The sequence below is a fragment of the Jaculus jaculus genome, chromosome 2 (genome assembly GCF_020740685.1).
Source record: "Jaculus jaculus isolate mJacJac1 chromosome 2, mJacJac1.mat.Y.cur, whole genome shotgun sequence".
Taxonomy (NCBI): Eukaryota; Metazoa; Chordata; class Mammalia; order Rodentia; family Dipodidae; genus Jaculus; species Jaculus jaculus.
Genome location: NC_059103.1, coordinates 13,057,231 through 13,070,993, shown reverse-complemented (window position 1 = coordinate 13,070,993; position 13,763 = coordinate 13,057,231). Strand labels below are relative to the sequence as shown.

Genomic DNA, 13,763 nt, shown 5'->3' with positions numbered 1-13,763 from the left:
TAGGGTCTCAGTCTAGCCCAGGCTGACCTGGAATTTACTATGTAGTCTCAGGGTGGCCTCCAACGTGTGGCGATCCTCCTACCTCTACCTCCTAGAGTGCTGGGATTAATGGGGTGCGCCACCATGCCCAGCATCTTTTTTTCTTGAAGTACTGGGAATGGAACCCAGAACCTCACACATGCTAAGCAAGTGCTCCACCACTGAGAAACACTCACAGCACCTGACAGTGATTCTAAGCAAATGATCTACTGTTGAGCCACATCCCAGCCCCTCACTGGGGGATTCTAGGCAGGAGCTGTACCACTGAGCCACGCCCCCAGCCCTTTACTGGGGGATTCTAGGCAGGAGCTCTACCACTGAGCCACGCCCCCAGCCCCTCACTGGGGATTCTAGGCAGGAGCTTTACCACTGAGCCACGTCCCCAGCCCTTCACTGGGGGATTCTAGGCAGGTGCTCTACCCCTGAGCCACGCCCCCAGCCCCTCACTGGGGGATTCTAGGCAAGAGCTCTACCACTGAGTCACGCCCCCAGCCCCTCACTGGGGGATTCTAGGCAGGAGCTCTACCACTGAGCCACGCCCCCAGCCCCTCACTGGGGGATTCTAGGCAAGAGCTGTACCACTGAGTCACACCCCCAGCCCCTCACTGGGGAATTCTAGGCAGGGGCTCTACCACTGAGCCATGCCCCCACCCCCTCACTGGGGATTCTAGGCAGGAGCTCTACCACTGAGCCACGCCCCCAGTCCCTCACTGGGGCATTCTAGACAGTTGTATCACTGAGCTACATTCCTACCACTGAGCTACATTCCTAGCCTTTCTTTTTTATTTTTGGGAAGAGAGTTTTAAGATAGGATCTCACCCTAGCCCAGGCTGACCTGGAATTCACTGTGTAGTCTCAGGCTGGCCTCAAACTCACAGTGATCCTCCTACCTCTATCTCCCATGTGCGGGGATTAAAGGTGTGTGCCATCATGTCTGGCCGTAGCCTTTTTTGAAATTTTGAGAGGGTCTAAATGGCCTATGCTGGCCTTGTCACCAGCACTAAATTTATTAGTTCAGAGGCAAATTATGTTGATTCAGCTTACATACTTTATTCATTCTTCACACATGCTAATTACGCCAATTCCCTTCTCCTTATCCTCTCAACTACCCTAGCCTTCTGGCCCTAACCCCTGGGGCACTCACAAGTCACTTCAGTTGCTTTGCAGGCAGCAACCTCTGGGTCTGGGCCTTGTTCCGCTCCGTGCCCAGCTGCCCAGGGGTCCCGCGGGCTGCTACTTCTCCCCGTGGCGGGTGTCAACACAGAGAGAGAGAGAAAGAGAAAAAGAGAGAGAGACGTGGAGTCTGCCTCTCTGAGTTTAGTGACAATTTCCTGAGTCTTTGCTGGAATTCTTTATTATTAATTATTATTATTATTATTGTGGTTTTCGAGGTAGGGTCTCACTCTGGGCCAGGCTGACCTGGAATTCACTATGTAGTCTCAGGGTGGCCTCGAACTCATGGTGATCCTCCTACCTCTGCCTCCTGAGTACTGGGATTAAAGGTGTGTGCCACCACGCCTGGCTGGAATTCTTTATTATTATTATTGTTATTTTTGTTAACAACTTCCATGATTGTAAACAATATCCCATGGTAATTCCCTTCCTCCCCCCACTTTTCCCATTCTCCATCATATCCCCTCCCATCTCAATCAGTCTCTCTTTTATTTTGATGTCATGATCTTTTCCTCCTCTTATGATGGTCTTGTGTAGGTAGTGTCAGGCACTGTGAGGTCATGGATATCCAGGCCATTTTGTGTCTGGAGGAGCACGTTGTAAGGAGTCCTACGCTTCCTTTGGCTCTTACATTCTTTCCACCACCTCTTCCACAATAGACCCTGAGCCTTGGAAGGTGTGATCAAGATATTGCAGTGCTGAGCACTCCTCTGTCTTTTTCTCAGCACTACAGAGCCTATTGAGTTATCCCAGAGGTCACCGCTGTCTGAAAAGACATGGTTCTCTAACCAAAAGTGGGAGCAGCATTAATATATATATGGGTGTACCTTGATGACCGATGTCTCCTGTCCTCGGCCAGGTCCATGATTCCTTTTATGGCTGCAAAGCCACCAAGCCACGTTGACATCAAAATAGAAGAGGGCCTGGAGAGATGGCCTAGCGGTTAGGGCACTTGTCTGTGAAGCATGAGGGCCCATGTTTGACTCTCCAGATCCCATATAAGCCAGACGCACAAGGTGACAAATGTGCAAGGCCACAAATGCCCACAAGGGGGCGCACACATCTGGAGTTTGATTACAGTGGTTGGAGGCCCTGGCATGCCAATTCTCTCTCTCTTTCTCTCTCTCTGTCACTCTCTCATTAAAAAAAAAAGGGCCAGGGCTGGAGAGATGGCTTAGCGGTTAAGCGCTTGCCTGTGAAGCCTAAGGACCCCGGTTCGAGGCTCGGTTCCCCAGGTCCCACGTTAGCCAGATGCACAAGGGGGCGCATGCGTCTGGAGTTCGTTTGCAGAGGCTGGAAGCCCTGGCGCGCCCATTCCCTCTCTCACCCTCTATCTGTCTTTCTCCCTGTGTCTGTTGCTCTCAAATAAATAAATAAATAATTAAAAAAAAAAAAAAAGGGCCAGTCTGTGGGGCTTAACTGAAAAAAAAAATAGAAGAAAGATTAGTTGGAAAGCAGAAAGGATTCAGTGGAGGGCAGATTAGGGAAGGGGAAAGGGAGAGTGGTGGGTGGTGTTTATAATCATAGCATATTGTCTATATGTATGGAAGTTGTCAATAAAAAGTTTTAAAAAAATTTTTAAAAATGCCAAGGGTTTACTGGGTGTGGCAGCTCATGTCTTAATCCCAGTGCTCTGGGACAGGAGGATTGCTGCGAGTACAAGGCCTGCATAGTGAATTTCAGGCCAGCCAGTGATACAGTGTAAAACCCATGCCAAACAACAAGGCTTCAGGGCGTGGCTCAGTGGTAGAGCTCCTGCCTAGAATCCCCCAGTGAGGGGCTGGGGTGTGGCTCAGTGGTAGAGCCCCTACCTAGAATCTCCCAGTGAGGGGCTGGGGGCATGGCTCAGTGGTAGAGCCCCTGCCTAGAATCCCCCAGTGAGGGGCTGGGGGCGTGGCTCAGTGGTAGAGCCCCTGCCTAGAATCCCCTAGTGAGGGGCTGAGGGCGTGGCTCAGTGGAAGAGCTCCTGCCTAGAATCCCCCAGCGAGGGGCTGGGGTCGTGACTCAGTGGTAGAGCTCCTGCCTAGCTGGGATCAACCCTCAGCATTGCAAAAATAAACAAACAAACAAACAAACAAACAAACAACTGGGCATGTTGGCTCATGCATTTAATCCCAGAACTCAGGAGGCAGAGCATTGTGAGTTCGAGGCTAGCCTGGAACTACAGAGTATGTTTCAGGTCAACCTGGGCTGGAGTGAGACCCTACCTTAAGAAAACCAAAATAAGTAAAGCAATAAATATGGTCTGGAGAGGTGGCTTAGTGGTTAAGGTTCATGCCTGTGAAGCCTAAGGACCCTGGTTCGATTCTTCAGGTCCCACACAAGCCAGATTCACAAAGTAATGCATGCATCTGGAGTTTGTTTGCAGTGGCTAGAGGCCCCGGTGCTAGGACCTTGAGTGAGGATCCAGATAGGTAGAGAGATAATGGGGGACGTGGCATCCACTGGGTGGCATCTAGCCAGCCCCCTTGGGCTTTCACACTGGTGGAGTCGTGGAGAAGCAGGGTTCTGTGGGAACAGAGGGAGGGTAAGCATGTGGCAGAAGTGAGCTAGGCGGAGGAGCACAGGGACACCCTTCAATCATCCCTGTAGGTTAAGCCCTGATATCAAAAGAACACTTAGCAATTAAAAGCATAAAGCCAACCACAAGCTTGGCTGCTCCAGGCCCTTGCCCCACTTCCCTTCCCCACGGAAGGTCACAGCAGGGTGTGCCCTCCTACAGACCTGGGTTGACTTAGAGTTGAGAATCAGCAGGCCCAGGCTCAGGCAAGCGTGAAAAGTGCTTCTGGCCATAAAAAAAAAAAAGCCAAATTGGCAGCTGGACTTCCTGGGTGGCAGGGGAGCTGTGTGTGTCAGGAGAGAGTAGGGTCCATGGTGGAGGTGGGGGGCGTAGTGATGAGCCGCATTCGTGCGTGGAGAGGGAGGGAGGCCAGGCTGGGCTTCCGCACCTGCAGCGAGCGGCCGGGTAACATGATCTCTGAGTCACCTGGGGCTGAGGCCGGATGGGACTGTGATCCCTGCACTCCTAGTTTTGTCCCTGCTACTGTTGACTCACGGGCTGCCTACCTAAGAGCCCCGTCGTTAGCCTTCTGGTTTCCCTCAACCGCTCAGTGCGTCATAAAGGGAGAAGGCTTCCTCTGTAAACTCACATCATCACCTGTGCAGTCTGCCTGAGGCGTTGGCCCTAGCGTCCACCCATGTCCCAGGAGGAAGGAGCATAGAGGACCCCCACCCTTCTGCCCTTGCACCCTTGCTCCCCATCAGTGTCAGATCAGCTCTGTCTTGTCTCAGGGCTGGGGCATGATTGGAGAGGTCAGAGCTGGGCCTGCATTGTGGAGCGCCCCATGAAACCCTGCCTCTCCTGGTACGCGGCTCCATCACCCATCCAGAGCAAAGCAGCCATTCTAGGAACCCACCAGCTCTCCGGATTACTCATGCCAATCACAGCTAGCCAGGGCATGTCCTCCTTCAAAGTCCTCCAAGCCGAGCCGGGTGGCACAGGCCTATTAACCCAGCTACTAGGGAGGCTGAGGAAAATGATCACATATTCACAGGCTAGCCCTGGGCTACAGAGTGACTTCAAGAACAGCCTACGGGTAACTCAGTGACACCGTATTTCAAAATAAAAAGGGAAAAAGGAGCTAGGGCATGGCTCAGCAGTACAATGCCTGCCTAGAAAGTCCCAGGGGCTAGGGATGTGGGTTAATGGTCCAGAACATCTGCCTAGAATTCCCCAGTGAGGGGCTGGAGCCATCACTCAGTCATATAGCTCCTGCCTAGAATCCCCCAGTGAGGGGCTGAAGATGTGGCTCAGTGGTAGAGCTCCTGCCCAATGAGGGGCTGGGGATGTGGCTCAGTGGTGGAGCTCCTGCCTAGAATCCTCCAGTGAGGGGCTGGGAGTGTTGCTCAGTGGTGGAGCTCCTGCCTAGAATCCCCCAGTGAGGGGCTGGGGGCGTGGCTCAGTGGTGGAGCTCCTGCCTAGAATCTCCCAGGGAGGGGCTGGGGGTGTGGCTCAGTGGTAGAGCTCCTGCCTAGAATCCCCCAGTGAGGGTCTGGGGTCATGGCTCAGTGGTAGAGCTCCTGCCTAGAATCCCCCAGTGAGGGGCTGGGGGCGTGGCTCAGTGGTAGAGCTCCTGCCTAGAAGCCCCAGTGAGGGGCTGGGGGCATGACTCAGTGGTAGAGCTCCTGCCTAGAATCCTCCAGTGAGGGGCTGGGGGCATGGCTCAGTGGTGGAGCTCCTGCCTAGAATCCCCCAGTGAGGGGCTGGGGGCGTGGCTCAGTGGTGGAGCTCCTGCCTAGAATCCCCAGTGAGGGGCTGGGGGCGTGGCTCAGTGGTAGAGCTCCTGCCTAGAATCCCCCAGTGAGGGGCTGGGGGCGTGGCTCAGTGGTAGAGCTCCTGCCTAGAATCCCCCAGTGAGGGGCTGGGGGTGTGGCATAGCAGTAGACAGCTTGCCTAGCATGCAGGAGGCCCTGAATTCAACACTTCATATTGCAGAACAAACGATAAGCAGTACATGATCCCCCAAACTCTCTTGGTAATGGGGCCAACTTACTTTCCAGCTCCAGCTTCACCACCTGCTTAGTTCCAGGCCCCTTAAGCTAGTTTTCCCCGGATGCCCTGTCCCTTTGAGAATCGTCTCTGCTCTTCATGGTCCTCTCAGTTTCTATCCTAACCCTTCAGGTCTCCCCTCTACCATCTCCTTCAGGAATCCTGCCCTACAGCCCCGCTGGCCTGCATAACTGCTTTCTAGATCGCTTATGGAGCTGGCTTTCCTGTCCCAGGAGCTCTTTAGATTGGAAAGTATATGTTCCTCAGGGGCCAGACACTGGCTTGATTCTCCTCTGATCATCTTTCTTTTTTTCTCTCTCTCTCCCTCCCTTCCTCCCTTCCTTCCTTCCTTCCTTCCTTCCTTCCTTCCTTCCTTCCTTCCTTCCTTTCTTCCTTCCTTTCTCTCTCTTTCTTTTTTTGTTTTTGTTTTTTGAGGTAGGGTCTCACTCTAGCCCAGGCTGACCTGGAATTCACTCTGTAGTCTCAAGGCGGCCTCAAACTCTTGGTGATCCTCCTACCTCTGTCTCCCCAGTGCTGAGATTAAAGGCATGCGCCATCACGTCCAGAAAAAAAAAATTAATTTGTTTGTTTATTTATGAATGAATGTTTATTTATGAATTATCCTCTGAATTTTCTGTCCAGGGCACGTACTCAAAGTCTCCTTCATGAAAATATCAACACATGAGCTGGGCGTGGTGGCGCACGCCTTTAATCCCAGCACTCGGGAGGCAGAGGTAGGAGGATCACCAAGAGTTTGAGGCCGCCGTAAGACTACAGAGTGAATTCCAGGTCAGCCTGGACTAGAGTGAGATCCTAGTTTGAAAAACAAAACAAACAAAAACAATCAACACATGAGATAGATGTGATCGTGCATGACTGTCAGCTCTGGGGAGGCTGAGGTGCGAGGATCCAGGGTTCAAGGCCAGCCTGGGCTACAGAGTGAGATACACAAAGCCCAACAGAAAGAGAGAGAGGGAGAGAGAAAGACACAGGAAGGGAGGGAGAGAGGGAGAAAGGAAGAGAGATAGAGACAGAGAGAGAGAGAAAAAAAGAGATGCTGGCTAGGCATGATGGCACATGCCTTTAATCACAGCACTCAGGAGGCAGCAGTAGGGGGATCGCTGTGAGTTCGAGGCCAGCCTGAGACTACATAGTGAATTCCATCCAGGTCAGCCTGGGCTAGCGCGAGACCCTACCTCGAAAAAACGACAAGAAGCCAACAAAACCACACAACTGAGCAGCAACCAACCAGAGTGTGTCCAGACATTTGGTTGAGTGCCCAACTTGGTTCTGCTCACTTTTGAGGTGGCCCTGGGAAGTCATGTGAGTGCCCAGAGCCTTTGGTTTCTCATCCTTACACTGAGAATAATAATTAATGTCCCTGAGTTCTTAAGCAGCGAGATAAGACCATTTCCTGTTATACCAAGGCAGGTAGCCCTGTTGCCCAGTACATAGCCTAGGAGGTTCTTAGAAAAGGTTTGCTGACATGGAAGCTTCTCTGGCCAGGGAGGCTGCGGGGCTGGGCAGGATGAACCCATCCATCTGACCGGAAGGACTCCATGGGTCCTGTGGCCACTGAGGTCTGGAGAGGCTACTCCGCACAGCAGAAGCAGATGTATACTTTCCTTGGAGGGAGAGTATATTTTTCTTTTTTTTTTTTCTCGAGGCAGGGTCTCACTCTGGCCCAGGCTGACCTGGACTTAACTATGTAGTCTCAGGGTGGCCTTGAACTCACGGTGATCCTCCTACCTCTGCCTCTCTCAAGTGCTAGGATTAAAGGCGTGCGCCACCATGCCTGGCGAGGGACAGTAATTTAACAGGTGTCTGAGTCTCTAAGCTGCAGAGAGGGTCCACCACGGAGAGAGGTATCCAGATAGAAGGGAGGGATGGAGATGGGGGTGCAGTAGGGGTGCCTGATAGGCCTCTCTGGACTGGTGAGGGAGTGGCCCTGGACAGCCAGGTGGGATGATGGGTCAAAGTCATTTAATTAAGTTGCCACCTGTCCCAGGTAATTCTGCCAATCTGGCCATGTTCTTGCTCAAAATCCCTGTGAGGTCAGCCTGTCAACCTGGTTCCTTGGGAAGCTAAGGCAGGAAGATGTAAAGTTCCAGGCCCATGTAGGCTACAAAGTGAGTTCAAGACCATCCAGAACAACTTAGTAACTCCCTATTTTAAAATTAAAAGAAGCCAGGCATGATGGCACACGCCTTTAGTCCCAGCACTCGGGAGGCAGAGGTAGGAGGATCACCATGAGTTCAAGGCCAGTTTGAGGCTACAGAGTGAGTTCCAGGTCAGTCTGGACTAGAGTGAGACCCTGCTTCGAAAAACCCAAACCAGGGGCTGTGAAATGGCTTAGTGGTTAAGGAGTTAGCCTGCAAAGCCAAAGGACCTCAGTTTGATGTCCCAGTACCCACATAAGCCAGATGCACAAGGTGGTGCATGTGTCTGGAGTTCATTTGCAGTGGCTGGAAGCCCTGGCATGCCCATTCTCTTTCTCTCCCTCTCTCTCTGCCTCTTTCCCTCTCTCACTCTCTCAAATAAATAAGTAAAATAAAATAATAATAAAAAAAGAACTGGGAATGTAGCTCAGAGGTAGTGTGATTAGTGTACCTTTTGTTTGTTTGTTTTGTTTTTGTTTTTCGAGGTAGGTTCTCACTGTAGCCCAGGCTGACCTGGAATTCACTATGTAGTCTCAGGGTGGCCTTGAGCTCATGGCGATCCTCCTACCTCTGCCTCCCAAGTGCTGGGATGAAAGGTATGCGCCACCAAGCCTGGAAACTTCCTCCCCCGCCACAAGATTTATTTTATTAATTTATTAATTTATTAGAGAAGAGAGGAGGAGACAGGGAGTGAGAATGAATGTTTCAGGGCCTCTAGCCATTGCAAACGAACTCCAGACATGTACCTCACCATGCGCATCTGGCTTACGTGGGACCTGGAGAATCAAACTTGGGTTCTTAGGATTCACAGGCAAGTGCCTTAACTGCTAAGCCATCTCTCTAGCACCCCCCCCCTTTTATTTTGAGGTAGGCTTTACACCAAGCTGACCTTGAATTCACTATGTAGACTCAGGTTGGCCTTAAATTCATAGTGATCCTTCTATCTTCAAGGCAAGGTCTCACTCTAACTCAGGCTGACCTGGAATTCACTGTGCAGTCTCAGGATGGCCTTGAACTCATGGCGATCCTCCTAACTCTGCCTCCTGAGTGCTGGGATTAAAGGTGTGCACCACCACACCTGGTTCTTCTTTTTATTAAAAAAATAAAAGGTATTTTTATTCATTGGCAAGCAGAGAGAAAGAGAAAGAATGGGTATGCTAGGGTCTCCTGTTGTTGCTATAAGTGAATTCCAGATGCATGCACGATTTTGTGCATCTGGCTTTGCTTGGGTACTGGGGAATGGAGTCTAGGCTGTCAGGCTTTGCAAACAAGAGACTTATCAGCAGAGCCATCTCTCCAGCACATTTCTTCCCCTGCCCCCAGTACCGGGATTGAACCCAGGGTTTTGCACATTTTAGGCAATCGCTCCACCAGTGAGCAATATCCCCAGCCCAATTATGGTTAGGTAAGACCATTTCCTGCTATGCAATGGCAACTAACCCAGTGTCTGGCCCATATCTAGCAGCTACTCAGAAAAGGTTTGCTAATGCCAAGGCAAAAACTAGTGCAGAGTATAGAAGCCAGGGCCTTGTGCATGTTAGAAAGTTCTCTACTGCTGAGCCACCCTCACCCCTTCAGTGGGAATTCTAGATAAGTACTCTGCCACTGAGCCTAGACCCCAATCCCTAATAGGGACTTTCAGAAATCATTTATTTTCATGTGTGTGTGAGGAGGGATGGCTGTGCGCATGGGCACGTGTGTGACAGAGTCTCTCGCAGCTGCAGTTGAATGCCAGATGCAGACATCAAATAAGTGCTTGGGAATAAAACAAAAAAAATGTGGAACTCGGGCTGGAAAGATGGCTTAGCGGTTAAGCACTTACTTGTGAAGCCTAAGGACCCTGGTTCGAGGCTCGATTCTCCAGGACCCATGTAAGCCAGATGCACAAGGTGGCACATGCATCTGGAGTTTGTTTGCAGTGGTTGGAGGCCCTGGTGTGCCTGTTCTCTCTCTCTCTCTCTGCCTCTGTCTCTCTCTGTCTGTCTGTCACTCTCAAATAAATAAATAAAAATAAATAAATGAATAAATAATATGGAACTCTTCGTGAATTTGCATATTTTCCTTGCAGAGCAGTCATGCTAATCTCTGTATCCTTCCAATTATAGTATATGTGCTGTCAAAGTGAGCACTAATGTGGGCTTTTGAAAATTAATTTTAAACTCCTGGTTTTGCCGGGTGTGGTGGCTCATGCCTTTAATCCCGGCACTTGGGAGGCAGAGGTGGATCGCCATGAGTTCGAGGCCACCCTGAGACTCCATAGTGAGTTCAAGGTCATCATGAACTAGTGTGAGACCCTAGCTTGAAAAACCAAATTGATTTTACTGGACTGGAGAGATGGCTTAACAGTTAAGGCACTTGCCTGCAAAGCCTAAGAACCTAAGTTTGATTTCCTGGTATCCATGTAAACCAGATGCATAAGGTAGTGCATGTGTCTGGAATTGATTTACAGTGGCTAGAGGCCCCAGTGCACCCATTCTCTATATCTGCCTCTTTCTTTCTCTCTCAAATAAATAAATATAATATATTAAAAAAATAATTTTTAAGTTGGGCATGGTGGCACATGCCTTTAATCCCAGCACTCGGGAGCAGAGGTAGGAGGATCACTGTGAGTTCAAGGCCATCCTGAGACTACATAGTGAATTCCAGGTCAGCCTGGGCTAGAGCAAGACCTTACCTCAACCTCCTTCCCACCAAAAATACCCCAAAACCCCAATACTAATACTTTTATTTATTTATTTGCAAGCAGAGAGAGAGAGAGAGAGAGAGAGAGAGAGAGAGAAGAGACAGAGAAAGAATAGGTGTGCCAGGGCCTCCAGCCATTACAAACGAATTCCAGATGCATGTGCCACTTTGTGCATCTGGCTTTACCTGGGTACTGGGGAATTGAACCTGGGCCTGTGGGTCCTGGGGGATCAGACCCAGGTCGTTAGGCTTTGCAGGCAAGCACGCTAACCAATGAGCAATCTCTCCAGCCCCAATATGGGTTTCTTTTTTCTTTTCTCTTTTGGTTTGTCGAGGTAGGGTCTCACTTTAGCCCAGACTAACCTGAAATTCACTATGTAGTCTCAGGGTGGCCTCGAACTCATGACGATCCCCCTACCTCTGCCTCCCGAGTGCTGGGATTAAAGGTGTGCGCCACCATGCCTGGCTGGCTTCCACTATGGTCTCTTGAAGCCAGCACTCAGAAGTTGAAATTGGATGTGCTCACTTGAGGGAAAGTAACTCAGCAAGTGTGGTCTGAGTCATTAAATGTCCTCTACATCCCAGACCTGTCTCCCCCTCTCTGCCTTTCCCTCTCTCCATCCAACCTTCCTCTTCTCCTGCATCCCTGCACCCCAGCCAGGAGACAGCAATGTCACTTTTCTTCCTTGGGGTCATCGCCTGCCTTGCCCATCCCCAACCAGCTGACCATGTGGGGCTCAGCTGGGGAGACTTGCTCAGCTAGTCTGGCCAAACAGAGCAGCCAGGCCTGTCATTACCTGGCCTCAGGTCTCAGGGGTGGGATGGCCCATCCATGCCAGCTTCTAGGCCAAGGGGTGCAAGGTGGGACAGAGATCCCCACTAGTCAGGTCCTGGTCTCTATTTTTTTTTTTCCTCTCAGTTCTATGCATGTTAGGTAAACGCTCCACCAATAAGCTCTATCGCCAGCACTCTTTCTTACTTTCTTATTCTTCTGCCTTTTTTTTTTTTTGAGGCATGGTCCCCCTCTAGCCAGGCTGACCTTGAATTCATTCTGTAGTCTCAAGGTGGCCTCAAACTCACAGCGATTCTTCTGCTTTCCCGAGTGCTGGGATTAAAAGCATGTGCTACCATCACACGCTGAGACAATGATCAACCAGACCACACCTGGACCAGGACTGTGCATTTCTCCCTTCCTTTTCAATTCTTCCTTCCCAAAGATGGATGAGTGGGGAGTGTCCCTGGACTTCTTTCTATCTGTATTTCCCCATGTGGTTACATTGATTACATCTCCTTCCTCTTCTTAGTTAATTGTTTTTTACCTTTTTTGGTGGTTGGTTTTTTCAAGGTAGGGTTGACATGGAATTTACTCTGTAGCCTCAGGCTGGCCTCAACTCATAGTGATCCTCGTACCTCTGTCTCCTGAGTGCTGGGATGAAAGGCATGTGCCGCCATGCCTGGCTAGTTTTACCTTTTCTTTTTTTTTTTTTTGAGGTTGAATTTCACTCTAGTCCAGGCTGACCTGGAATTCACTATGTAGTCTCAGGGTGGCCTCGAACTCACGGTGATCCTTCTACCTCTACGTTCCGAGTGCTGGGATTAGAAGCGTGCGCCACCATGCCCAGCTTCTTTTTTTTTTTTTTTTTCAAATTTATTTTTTTATTGACAACTTCCATAATTGTATATACATTTAGCCAGACAGCAGCAGACGTTACACCTCTAGGTCTCATGACTACCCCTGTTGTAGGTTTTCAGTATCAGGAATGTATTCCCTCCCATGGAGTGGGCCTCCAGTCCAATTAGAGAGCAGCTGATTTCCCCCGTAACAGACGTACCACTATTGCGCCCGTTGGCTCATCTGGCCTGGCTGGCCAAATTTAAGGCTTGCAGTGTCATCTGTAGAGTATCTTCACTAGTGATTTCTCTTTCTCTCCTATTGAACTGCATGCAGCATGGCTTTTTCCAGCTTTCTGTCCGCTGGTCTACAGGGAGGAAGTTTTCAGCTCAGCTCCAGCAGGATTTCTCAGTGAACTTACAGGCCAAGTATGTGGAGCCTTCAGCAATGAGGTCTTACCATCTATTCCTGGTGGGAAACCAAGGGCCTTGGTAATGGCCTGTAATGTTTTGGGAGCATCGGGGACATCCCTGGCCCAGAACTCACTGGCAGGTATCCCATCCCTGGCACTGAAATTTTTCTAGTAACAACCTACGGCTTCTGAGTGTTTCATTGTCTAAAAAAGTAGGTTTCCATATGACTTACTTATGTCCTCTTAGATTTTTATTTTTATTAGCCCTCCTTTACTCAATCTCTTCCCCTGACCTCACTTAGGCCATTTTACCCCCGTTTACCTGTTCTTCTACTTGCATATATACAATATCATCCTATTAAGTACCCCCTCCCTTTCTATTTAAAAATTTGAGTGAGGGCTGGACAGATGGCTTAGTGGTTAAGCGCTTGCCTGTGAAGCCTAAGGACCCCGGTTCGAGGCTCTATTTCCCAGGACCCACGTTAGCCAGATGCACATGGTGGCACACGCATCTGGAGTTCGTATGCAGTGACTGAGGCCCTGGTGTGCCTATTCTCCCTCTCTCTGTCTCTGTCTCTTTCTCTCTCTGTGTCTGTCACTCTCAAATAAATAAATAAAAAAAATCAGGCAAAAAAAATTTGAGTGAGAGAAAGAGGGAAAGAGAGAGAGACAGGGAGAGAGAACATGCCAGGGCCTCTAGCTACTGCAAACGAACTCCAGATGCGTGCGCCACCATGTGCATCTGGCTTACGTGGGTCCTGAGGAATAGAGCCTCAAACTGGGGTCCTTAGGCTTCCCAAGTGCCTTAACTGCTAAGCCATCTCTCCAGCCCTAGCTTTACTTTTTAAAAAAAATTTCTTATTTGTTTAAGAGAGAGAGAGAGGGAATGTGTATGGGTATGCTAGGACCTCCCGCCACTGCAAACAAACGCCAGACTCACATGCCACTTTGTGCATCTGGCTTTGGGAGGGGGGTACTAAGGAATCAAACCTGAGCCATTAGGCTTTGTAAGCAAGTGCCTTTAACCTCTGAGCCATCTCTCCAGACCCATCTCTTTCTCTCTCTCTCTTTGGTTTTCTGAGTAGGGTTTCCCTGTAGCCCAGGCTGACCTGTAGTCTCAGGGTGGCCTTGAACTCA

At 50.1% G+C, this 13,763-nt stretch overlaps 1 non-coding gene across 1 annotated transcript; it reads right to left on the bottom strand.

Annotated features, from left to right (window-relative positions):
• Positions 1-9,945: 9,945 nt before the first annotated feature.
• Positions 9,946-10,049, bottom strand: LOC123459065. Its single transcript, XR_006635994.1, has one exon. It is a non-coding gene; the product is annotated as a U6 spliceosomal RNA (small nuclear RNA).
• Between the last annotated feature and the right edge of the window lie 3,714 nt (positions 10,050-13,763).